Raw genomic sequence first — 12,492 nt, forward strand, 5'->3', positions numbered from 1 at the left:
TCAGATCTAATTTCATTCTGTGTGGATGTACAGTTTTTCTAACATCATTTATTGAAGACAATATCCTTTCTCTGTCATGTGTTCTTGGCACCCTTGTAGGAGATCAGTTGTCCATGAATATGTAGATTTCTCTCATTTATATTCCTTCCATTAATCTATATGTTACTTTATTTCTATGCACTAATAATGAGTTACCTGAAAATTAAATTAAGAAAACAATCCCACTTATAATAAAAACAAAAGTAATAATATACTTAGGAGTAAATTTTACTGATTAGGTGATAAACTTGTACACCTAAATTATAAAACATTGATAAAGGGAACTAAATAAGACACAGTTAAATGGAAAGATATTCTGTGTTCATGGATTAGAATAATTAATATCATTAAAAAGTACATGCTACCAAAGTGATCTACACATTCAATACAATCCCCTATTAAAATCCCAATCTCATTATTTACAGAAATAGACAAAACTATCCTAAAATTCATATGAAACCACAAAAGAACTGAAATAGCCAAAACAAACTTCAGCAAGTAGAACAAAGCTAGAGACATTACATTTTCTGATTTCAAAATATATTGCAAAGCTACAGTAATTAAATAATATGGTACTCACAAAAAATAGACAGTGTTTTGGGGTATTTAAAAGATTTGTACAATATTTAAAGAAACTATTTTTAAGACTGATGCTTACTTTTTCCTTTTCCCCACTCGCACCTCCCCCTCTTAGTGATGGTTGTATAAACATTTGAGTATTTCTTAAAACAAGACCATAATAGGTCTTAAATAAAAGAGCAGAATTTTTGTCTAAATAGTAACATAAGGGGATTAGTTACTTAGAATTATGGAATAACTGTCCCCTAATCCCTTTTCCCATCCTTGTCCACCAAACCCCCAGCATGAACTCACACAACCTCACATTAATAGTGTTAACCAGCAGCAACTGGGTGGCTCAGTCAGTTAAGTGCCTCCCTTCACCTCAGCTCATGATCTTGGGGTCCTGGAATCGAACCCCACTGGGGCTCCTCGCCTCTTTAGTGTCTCATGCCCGAAATAACACACATCCTCACCACCCTGTGTATAGAACTGTCACATGATCTGAATAATGCTAAGGAAGACTAGGAAATATTGATAGTTGGTGAGGAGCGTGAATGTTTTCCAGGTATTTAAGTCATATGGAACCACAAGTGTAATTATCTTATCCTTCCCACTTACTAACTTTGAAAAACTCTACCTTGTCTTAATGAGCAAAATGAGAATGTAAGCCTTATGACCATTTATTTGTATGTGATTGTTCATGCCGTTTGTCGCAGTATTAAATCTAATTCACTCCTCTAGTAGTTGAATATGCAATGAACCAAATATTAATTTAAAACATGGATAAATCTAAAAAAGGTCCGTGTATAACACTTCTCCACTGTCACTATCCCTTCATGGAAGTATGCTTGGGGCTGGCTGATAAAATTAGATGTGTTCAGACATGAACAACTGTGAAGAGCTTACTCCTTTTGGATTTTAGGTGGCGTTGAGTAAAGTATTTGATGAGCTGCTGGCTAGGCCACTTGGCACATTACCCGGTTTTATAGGAGCCCACAAGGCTAGCCAATGGCGAAGTCAACAGGAAACGTGAGGAGTTAGCTGTGCACGAAATAAACAAAAAGGGGAGGCTGAGCATCTCAGCTACATGCACATAGAAAGTCGCATAGTTTTGCAATAAGAGTGGGATATAAACCTTCAACTTATTATTCATGTTATTGTTAGGTCAGGCCTTTCGTTTTGCAGTAAAACCTAAAAGGAATGAGCTAAAAAAAAAATTTTTTTTTACTGATTTTCTGTTTTTAAGGCAATTGATAATTGACACTGTGGTGATGTTGCTGCCCTAAGATTCAGAAGACATATATTTTGCCATAATTCAGAGAATTACGGTAAAGGTAAATCAGAAAGCACAAATATCCTGAAATCAGAAATCAGAAACACAAATCTGAAGAAACATCAACATTTTCTATCATTACTTAAAGAAGACTATACTATCCTTTAAAATAACTAATATGTACTTTGGCAGAGGTGCTGCTACTTCTCAGGGAATGAAGCATGGCTTTCATTTAGATCAACTAAACTGTTCTAAGTTAGCTCTATTTTTAATCCAAGTTTTATTTTGCATGTGAACTGTTTGCCACAAGATATGAACTGATTGATATTCTGGCTCCACTAACAGAGGCAATTTTAAAGGTGGCATTTTTAAAGCAGTGTTGTCAGATGCTTCAAACAGAGAACAGAGAATTTTCACTTTTTCGTACAAGTCATGGAATGAAAGTAAGCATACAGAAATTAATTCTATCATAATTATAAGATCTGACAGTGAGAATGTTAATCTATATCTACTAATAAGTTCAATATTGAAGATAAAATTATATTTTTTATGTAATATGACTGCTAATTTTGGCAGACTAGATTATCATGTTAAGTTTTCTTCCTCACAAACCCTTAGGTCATAAGTATACCAGAAATCAGTTGTGATTCACATGTGGTACTGAATTATATTTAAAAAAGGAACCCAAGTGCACCAATCTCAGTTGAAGCTATCATTGCCAAAATTTGCACATATTTTTATATACACACACTAATGAGACATTTAGAATATTTTTATTAAACTGTTGATGTTGAATATATATAGTTGTTTTTTACCACAGATGTAACTGCTTTCTCTCTAGTAAGAAAGATACTTTTAAATACTTAATCCTTCAAGGAACTATTTTATAAATCACTTTGTAAATAATAATAAATACTTGGTTTTCTAAATGACATCTCTGAATTTGCTTCCATTACTTTCAGTATCAGTTGGAATTTTTTCCTGAAAACATCCAAAAATGATTGATCCCCAAACTTCAGTTTCTGATACCTTTATGAAATTATAATAGTTGATAACAGTGCTTGCTCTAATACATGAAATCAGGTTGCCAAGTCAAAGTTATGAGTCAGGAATCTTACCAGATTAAGGTTTACAAAGTATTTTTAAGGGTAGAGATGTCACAGTCTCAGAAAAAGCAGAAAGAGTTCTGGAGCATCAAGGGTGGCTCTGATTTAAACATTTAAAGAATTATGCTGGATTCCAAGTTGAGAATAGATTATCACACAAGGATAGAAGCAGAGAATCTAAGCAGGCTATGGCTGTGAGCCAGAAATGTAGGTGGCTTAGAGCAGAAAGAAAGAGATGCTGTATTTCCTGATAATGTGAAGGTGAGTCCTGTGTCCTTTCGTGGTAAGTTTTACATGTTAAGAACAAAAGGCGTATTACTTTGTAGGATGTTTGAAATATTTCACTACCTATTATTCCTCAAGTTACCAAGAAAAAAAAATAATAATCTTAATTGAAAAATATACTGTGTATATGTTTTCACAAGCAGAGGATATATACTATTTCTTTGTATAGCAAGAAATATATGTATGCCATATGTATATACATAATATATCATGCAATACATACTTACAATGAAAGCATATTCTGAAGTTTTTGTTAAAAGGAAGTGGGGAAAAAAATACACAGCCATTTTACCAGACATAGAACTGGTTCGGAACTCAGGTTTGGCTTCTTGCCACGTGAAAATCCATACTTGAAAGACCAGCGATGGGGGAAAGGAAGGGTGGTTTTATTCAGGAAGCTGGCTACCTGGGAAGATGGTGAGCTAATGTCCCAAAGACCATCTTCCCAGGGCGGGTGAAGCTGGAGGGCTTTTAAGGGCAAGACAGGGGAAAAGGTGGGGGCTACATGCAAGAGAAGTAGGGCCCGGGCGGTCAGTCCTACGTCAACACGACTCCGAGCAGACTTGCTGGCATCAGCCGCTGCCGTTTTCAAATGTGATCAGGCCTATCTGCTGGGAAGGTGTAGTCCTTCTCTCCTTAAGGCCAGTGGCCTACAAATCTCAAAAAAGTTATGCTGTTCTACTGTACACCAAAGGCCCTAGGTCAGGAAGCAAGGAGTGCATAAGCCTGAATCAAGTTAACCCTTAAGACTGGTTGGAGTGCTGTTACGGCTATAACAATGAAATATTTTCATTAAAGGAAAACATTCATTTCTCCTGGTTGTGTTTTTAGAGAGTATTGTGTTAGAAATATATCATTATATTGAAAAATTTTAATGGAAAGATGAAAAAGCTTATGTAAATTTTTACTGAGTGAATTCATGATATTTCTAATAGACTACAAGTTTACTTTAAAAATAGTTACGATTGTAGCCACAAAGACTTATAACAATCTATAATTCAAATGAAAAATTTCTTATACTGAAATAGGCCTACTCTATTTGGGTTCTTGTATAATATTTACTTTTTCATTTCTTTCAAATGACCTCAAAAATTTAATTGAATTTAGAAAAAAGATAACCTAACATAATTAACCAGACACGAGAACTTTTATTAGGTAGCAACATTGTCTTTTTTAAAAGAACTTCATCTGTGATTAGGTGAGACCACTGTGTCAAGATTATTTTAGCATCATCACTTCATTTAATAGGATAAGTAAAAGAAGATGAAATTTGAATTGGGCATGCGGTGATAATACATTTCACACTATTGCTAATATTTAGGCTGAACATTGTCAGTGTAATGGACTGATCTTTTAGAAAAGTCCTATCTCACAGATCCTGATTAATGATGGGCCCAAAATATATGGCTTCCAAGAGAGATGGGCTTAAACTACACTGAAATAGGGATCTAAAATAAGTATAAAATAAATATAATTTCAGTCTTATGAAGCTGTACCACACTGTTGAATATGGAAAACTACTCTTAGAACTTAAAAACACGGGGTTTTGGTTGGTTGTTTTGTGAGGGACTAAACATAATTTAAAATAATAGGGAAATTGACTGAAAGTCAGTTGCTTTCTACCTGAATTGGGAAAGATCAGTTCCCATGTCAGGTTTCAATGGTCAGAGGGGACCTCCCCTCTCAAAAACTGAAATCATCTTTTTTTATCCTCATGAATAGAGTTGGTTTGATAACAAGGGTCAATGTCTTATCTCGTTGTCAAGGGTATAAAATGTGGTGCAATTTTTTAATTCATCTTTATTTTCAAGTGTATTTATGCACTGCTTTTAATGAATCAAGTACACAATAAATTGTCATTAAATTTTATAAATACATGTTTAAAAATAAACAATCCTGGGGAATAATATATTTGAATTCAATATCAATGGTTTATAAGTGTGATGCAGTAGCTTTCAAAACCGTTATGTTTTTGAAGAATGTGTTTCCTTTTTTGTTTATCCTTAAAAACGCTATTTTCACTAACACGAGCTATGACTACACAATTTTTGTATAATTTAAAGTAAACCTAAAGTGTTCTTTAGTTTTTTGTTTCAAAGCCTTTATAGATGCATACAGCAAAAAGGAAAGTCAAAGGATTATTGAATTTATTGATTTAAGATGTTTTTATTTGGTCTTGAAGACTTTCAAGAGGGAATGCTGAGTTAACATTTTTTCTCCTATTTTAGAACACTATTATTACTACAAAGATTTGGAATGTGATGATATTTTAACCAATATTAATAAAATATATTTAGCTTCAGCATAGGGAAGGAAGAAGGATAAAAAGAAACTGCTGTGTGTATGTATAACATATGTCTGTTTAAAAGTACTATAAACTACACTGGATGTATACCTTCCCTCGCTACTGTTATCATACACCTATTTTGTTACTTGCCTCTGTAAGAGTCAGTCTCCTGGAATAATACACACATTAAGTGACATAAAAATAAACACATGCATTCTATTTTATTATATCAAATAAGGTTTTTTAAAAATATTTTATTTATTTATTTGACAGAGAGAGAGACAGCGAGAGAGGGAACACAAGCAAGGGGAGTAGGGGAGGGAGAGGCAGGTTCCCGCTGAGCAGGGAGCCCCACACCAGGCTCCATCCCAGGGTTCTGGGATCATGACCTGAGCCAAAGGCAGACGCTTAATGACTAAGCCACCCAGGCACCCGTCAAATAAGATTTTTATGCTACAATTTTCCCTTCCTGTGCTTAATGAGTTGTTCATTGAGCTAGGACTGTTTTCTTGAAAAGTTAATAATGTAACACTACATAATACTACATTTGTTGGTACAATCTTAAATTACTCTTAAGAGTTTTATACATAACAAGGACAAATCAAACATATGATCTAGTTACTGTGGTGTGGGGAGAAGTCTAAGTATTTTTATCCTCTCTGCTCAAAATTCAAGTACCTCAAACCCTACATTTTTATTATGTTAGTTATCTGCTTATTAATTGAAGCATATCTGAGTAAATTAATTTGATAGATCATATAATTACCAAATACAAGTGAAAGTTTCCATTAACATGTGGAATTTGCATAATAGTCTGGAAATGTTATTTTTTATATTACAGGATGGTTTTACTGTTAAAATAAGCACTCTGCTTTTATATTAATGAAGTCTCATTCAAAAGAGCTTTGTTTTACCTAGTATTTCTTCCCTTATTTTCTGTCTGTAATGTTAAGAAAAGTACAATTTGTTTCTGTTAAAACTAATGTCTAAAATATAGGTAACTTTCATTAGATGTTCTGCAAGAAACACTCAGGACTAACTAATCAATTTAAACTCAAATACTTAAAGCGCCTGGGCTTATAAAAAGTACATAGAGTATAAAGGTTTTCACACTTTAATTTAAAATGACTTTCCCCATGAACATTCTCAGAGCTATCATACCTTAACATGTCAGATTTGCTCTACCAGTAACTTCCATTTACTTACAGCAGCATAGATTTTTGGTAAATATATAATAACAGTGATTTTCATGGATCTGATTTTGTTTGCTTTAAGGCAGTTATGGACAGTAATAAAAGACCCACTGGAGTGCATTAGGGTTGTTTCTTGTGTTTTAGAAAATTATATCCAAAGTACAGACCCCTATCAGCTTACTGCAAAATGATAGGAACACCGTGATGCCCTGTGATTACCCGCAAGCAGAACCTGCAGAGAGTATAGGGCTTGCTGTCCCTTCACGCCTCCTCCATCACAAGAGTCCACCTTCAGGGACGGATCCATGAGAAATTTGGTTCTGTCATAGCCCATGTTGGTATTTCTGAGTAAGTGAATTTGTATGTTTGTTTGTTTGTTTGTTTGTTTGAAACTGAAGGAAACAGTCTGTTACTTAAAAAATGGCAAACTGCTGGTTTCATCCTTAATCTTCCTGGAGTTTGGGTTTGTAAGCCAATCATTTTATTTTTGTTGCCTAAGGAAATTCATTCTACCTTTCTGATCTTGTACATAAATATCCATATTAACATCAAATCATGAAACAGTGGACATCCCTAAAGTACCTTTAAAAGATAGTTGTTTTGTCTTTTCAGTAGGTCTCTGATCATTTCACCACACACAGCATTTAAAAACACTCAAGGGATTTGATATATATTACATTTAAAAAAAAGTAAACCAAAGTATTAAAGAAAATAGCTTTTATGTATTGCTAGATTGGATGGAAGTAAGAGAGTGCTGAACAGGAGCCAAGGTCTGACCTGGGAAACACTGTGCTCTGTCTCAGGCAGACTAATAAATTCCCTGGATTAAGAGGAGCATCCGAAAGTTTAGACAGGAGTATGACCTTTAAGTTTCTTTTCAATTCTAAGAGTCTGCAGCATTCTATATAAAACTTGAGCCTGCAGAATGGTTGAGAATAAACTCTGGCAGATGATCCTGTCACCGATTCTTCAAGGAATTGGAGCCAACCATTTGTGAAAGCAACGGAGGATGCAAAGGAAATATTAGGCCAGCAGACAACCAGTGAATCATTCAAGGCTAGGGCACGTGGCTTGTATCTTCTAGCAGCCTGGCGTGGGGGTTCAAAGAGAGCAAGCAGAGCAGTGATTAGCCCAGGCTTAGACAGAGGCCACTGCCACCTTCTCAGCATTCCCTTGGCTAATGCTAGCCACAAAGCCAGCCCAACTGAGAGGCAGAGGGAAAAGCTTGTTGGAAGAAGTTGCAAAGTCACACTAAAAAGGGCAGGACTCCAGGAAGAGATAAAGTATAGAAAGGAATTTCTACCAACTCAATCCAACATCCACGTAGAGAATATACTTTATTAGATTATTTATTCACTTGACTTTCTATTTGATTGATTTCCATTGATTTATAAATATCCTGTCGAATTTTTTCATTGATTCCTTTTGGATTCCCTCCTTTGAAAGAAATTTTGTCAGAGTCCAACAAAGTGAATAAAGAGAATCTTTAATAAATTTTAAAAGGTTTTATTACAGCTGATATTTTACCTACATTTAAAGTATTTTTTTAAAGTATCTGAAGTTTGTTCCTTTGTGTTTAGCCTGCCCTTTTATTCTACTTTTGCCAGATTTGTTTGTTAGTTTCTAAATTTTAAACCTTTAATAGTATCCCTTAATTGTAAGGTTTTATTTATTTATTTTTTTCATCTATCTCTTTTTGACTCTCTGTGACTGCTGAATCTGTTAATTTATACTTCTTTAATTCTAGGTGGCAGCCAGTCATAATTTCTGCAAGCATTTCTTCTTATTATTTAATTTTCTCCCTCTCCATCTAGAAGTCCCATGAATCTTACATTTTGTTTTATGCTTTCCATATTTTTATCAATTTTAGGTGGCTTTTGAAATAGAGAATTTTCCCATCGTTTAGTTCTTCAATTAATTCTTTGTATTTTATCATTTATTTTTCAATCCAAACAATCATTTCAACTGGTTCTTTATAATCGCTTGTCTTTTATATATTATATATAGTATTATACATATATCTCTAAGGATCTTTGTTATGCATACTTTGAGATCCTGTTCTGGGTCATTTCTTCTGTTTTCTCTTTTTTAAGTTTTTTAAAAATGTGTTGTGATATTTTTGTTTTGTTTTGTTTTTATAGTTCTTGCGTTTGTCACAGATTTCATAGGTTTTCCTGTTCACACCTGAAAACTATTGCCTAGGATATGAAGGCTTTGACCCACCTGATGAATTAAGGAGGGTGAAGCCCTCAAGGTCCGATAAAGGTTCCTGTTGCAATCTGGGATCCTCCTTTCTGACCTTAGGAAATCTCCCATTACTTCACCTAGGCATTGCTCTTTTCCACAAATTACCTCCTCCTATTGAGCTACTCTGTACTTTGGGGGAAGAAAGGGAAATATCAGGATCTGGCAAGATGAACTGCACTTGTTAAAATGTTTCTGAACCCAGCACATCCCAACTTCCCAGTGCTGTCTTGCCTGCAGAGGTTGTGGTTCCCCTTGCTCAATCTGGAGTGTCCATAGTCCCCGTAATCATGCCCCGGGGGTGTGAGTGAGAGAGAAGAGCACAGCTGGAGAGCTGTCACTTGGCACTTCTCCACTTGTGATGCCTGGTCCTCTGCTCCAGTAGGCTGTCATTTACATCTCCCCAACACACACACACACACACACACACACACACACACGGATCTTGGCACAGTCTATTTTCTAGAGAGTTTCCCAAAGTTTCATTACCGTTGTTAGCTGTGTGTATTTTGCAGTTGTTATTTGGCTCTGGAGTCTACTACCCTCCTCTTACTTCCATGCTGTCTCCAAGGGTGAAGTTTGAGAGGAGCTAGCAGCTCTTTCTTTTATGACATTCTGCTTAGAGCCAACTTCTAAATAATTGTTATTGCCCCCATTTTAAAAGGAAGGGCACTTTTTAATGACAATTTAAATCTTCTCCAGGCTTGGCGCTACACTCCCTGTAGATATCTGTTGCTTAAGATAAAAATAACATTTGTTAACTTTTCCAAAGCTTGCTGAAGAATAGCCCCACAGCACGGTCCGATTTATCAAACTTTAATATTAAGAATGTACATCCTTGGGCATGGAGTAGGGCACAGAAGTATGCAATTTAAGAAATCATTCTGGGTGATTCTCACGTACTTGGTCCGCATCTTATATTGTAAAATAAGTGCTAAGGGCAGCTCAGCTCGGTGAGTAAAGCACAGTAGAAGCCAATGGATATTGGTTAGGAATTTCCTCTTCCACCTTCAAGAATAAAACCTAACTTCCTAAAAATTATATGCCCCCTAGGCAAGGATTCACAACATCTCCCAGCAGACTACTTTACAAAGGAATTTCTCAGATGTATTTATTCTAGTAATCTCTCCTATTACTGATTCTCTATGTTAAATATACCACCAAAAATGTTGTAAAGACAGGTTTATCTGGGACTGAAGGATTGTGTGCCATGTAGGTAGGTAGTGTGGATTCAGTCTATGTGAGGGCTGCTTTAGTTCCTCAGTGGAGACTTTTTCTTCCTTTACCTAGAAACAAGAGGTGCACAAATGCATTTCCTTATTGCCCACTTCTGTGAGGTTGACCTATGGATTACTTGTTGACTGAGTGGAGTGTTTCATCTTTTGAGGCCCATGGGTTTATGCAGGTATCTCTCATCTGACTGTCCTTCTGGGACATGCCCAAGGCTTTGCCTCAGTCACCCAAGATGACGTTAGAATTGCAGCTTGAAGTTACATGAATTTTCAGAACACTCAAGACCAGTCTGCATATCATGAATTGTGTTTATGTTTCTTAGGGTTTCTTTGGGGTTTTTTTGGGGGGGTTGAGGGTTCCTTTACTTGTGGGGAGGATTTTTGTTTTGATTCTGTTTTAGTTTTTGAGTTTTGAACTGTAGATCTTCTCTGCAATTACTTCACAAAAATCAATTTCTCCCTTCTGAATGCCCACTTGCAATCCTATAGAAGGTTATTTCTAACCTTATCTAATAAACTTTAGCAATTTATGGATCAACCATTTGTTTTCATTTTTGTATTTTTAAATTTTTAAGTTGTGTGAAGTATACTTTACCAATAATATATGACTAGGTAGGGTCCCCAAGTCCCTCCTCTTCTTCAGGAGAACTGGATTGGAAACTATATAGGTCAGGAGATTCTCAGTATGTTGTGGGATGAGTTGGGGCAAGGACTCCTCAGCATCTGAAGGCCTTTCTCTTTCTCTTGTTCCTGCTGGGACTGGTGGTCCAAGGACTCTTACTCCTTGGAGACCAGTTAGACCCATTCAGCTTAGGGATGACCTTGCCCATAGTCTTGGTGGCACCAGTAGAAGCAGGGAGGATGTTCTGGGTAGCCCCTTGACCATCACACCACAGCTTCCCAGAGGGACTTTCCATGGTCTTCTGGGTGACAGTGATTGCATGTACTATGGTCAGGTCCCTCCATAATGCCAAAGTTGTCATGGATGACCTTGGCCAGAGGGGCCATGCAGTTGATGGTGCAGGAGGCATTGCTAATGATCTTGAGGGAGTTGTCATACTTCTCATGATTCATGTTCACCACAAACATGGGGGTACCAGCAGAAGGGGCAGAGATGATGACCCTCTTGGCCTCACCCTTCAAGTGAACCTCAGCCTTCTTCATGATGGTAAAGATCCCTGTGGACTCCACAACATACTTAGGACCAGCATCACTGCATTTGATGTTGGTGGGATCTCACTCATGGAAGATGGAAATGGGCATTCCGTTGATGACAAGTTTCCCATTTTCAGCCTTGACTGTGCTTCTGAATTTGCTGTGGTATAGCAAAACATGTAGACCATGTAGCTGAGGTCATGAAGGGGTCATCGATGGTGACAGTATCTACTTTTCCAGAATTAAAAACAGCCCTGGTGACCAGGTTCCCAATATGGCCAAATTTGGGACTTTCATCATTGTGTCTAAGGGCCATTACTAGCATGACACCAGAGGATGTGGCTGTCTCTCTAATAAGGAGGAGCTCAACCATTTATTTTTAGATCCATATTAAAATAGTCGACATTTTCTCTGACTCATTTATTTAATATCTAGCAAAGTGGTGGGTACATATGTGGTTCACAGTAATAAGTGTTGCATAAGAATGAACCATTGAGATGAAACCTACAGGATTCCTTTCTTTATAATACCATCCTAAGGAATAGAATTAGGAATCAAAATTATCCATACACATTTAGGATCTATATAATAAACCAAATAGAAAAAATTTTTTTGACTCATTGATATTTTCTATCCAGATTCATACAGTTTATTATTTTGTAATTTAAATTTAGTATGCACATATATACATGTACATCTACTAATTCATCTGTTCATTAACTTATTTGGCATATAGTAGATACTATGTACCATGCTAGATTAGTAGGAAAAAGGAATGATACATAGTATCTTCCATAAAGAATCCACAATCTTTTGAGAGGACATGATGAAGGTTCAGGAGACAAAGGATCATGAACTGCGTGGGAAGCTCAGGTTCTCCATCTTCACGTTCTGTCATCCACCCCCTCATTTATCCATGCTATTTAAAAGCTCTGTCCACTACACATGGCAATAAAATGACTTTAAACCTTGCCAACCCAAAGAAATGCCTCCTTAGATGACAGAGGAAAGTCAAGGGAGCGGTCTTGAGTAACATCAAGAGTTAGGGGAAAAAACCAGGGTGTTTGCAGTTCTGTATAAAGGTGTATGTGTACAGGTGGTGAGAATAAATCTAGGT

General features: G+C 36.2%; 1 pseudogene across 1 annotated transcript; it reads right to left on the reverse strand.

Annotated features, from left to right (window-relative positions):
- Positions 1 to 10,936: 10,936 nt before the first annotated feature.
- Positions 10,937 to 11,691, reverse strand: LOC309844000 (glyceraldehyde-3-phosphate dehydrogenase pseudogene; annotated as a pseudogene). Its single transcript has one exon. The product of its transcript is annotated as a glyceraldehyde-3-phosphate dehydrogenase pseudogene (transcript).
- Between the last annotated feature and the right edge of the window lie 801 nt (positions 11,692 to 12,492).

Source organism: Mustela nivalis, assembly GCF_964662115.1.
Source record: "Mustela nivalis genome assembly, chromosome: 11".
Lineage (NCBI taxonomy): Eukaryota > Metazoa > Chordata > Mammalia > Carnivora > Mustelidae > Mustela > Mustela nivalis.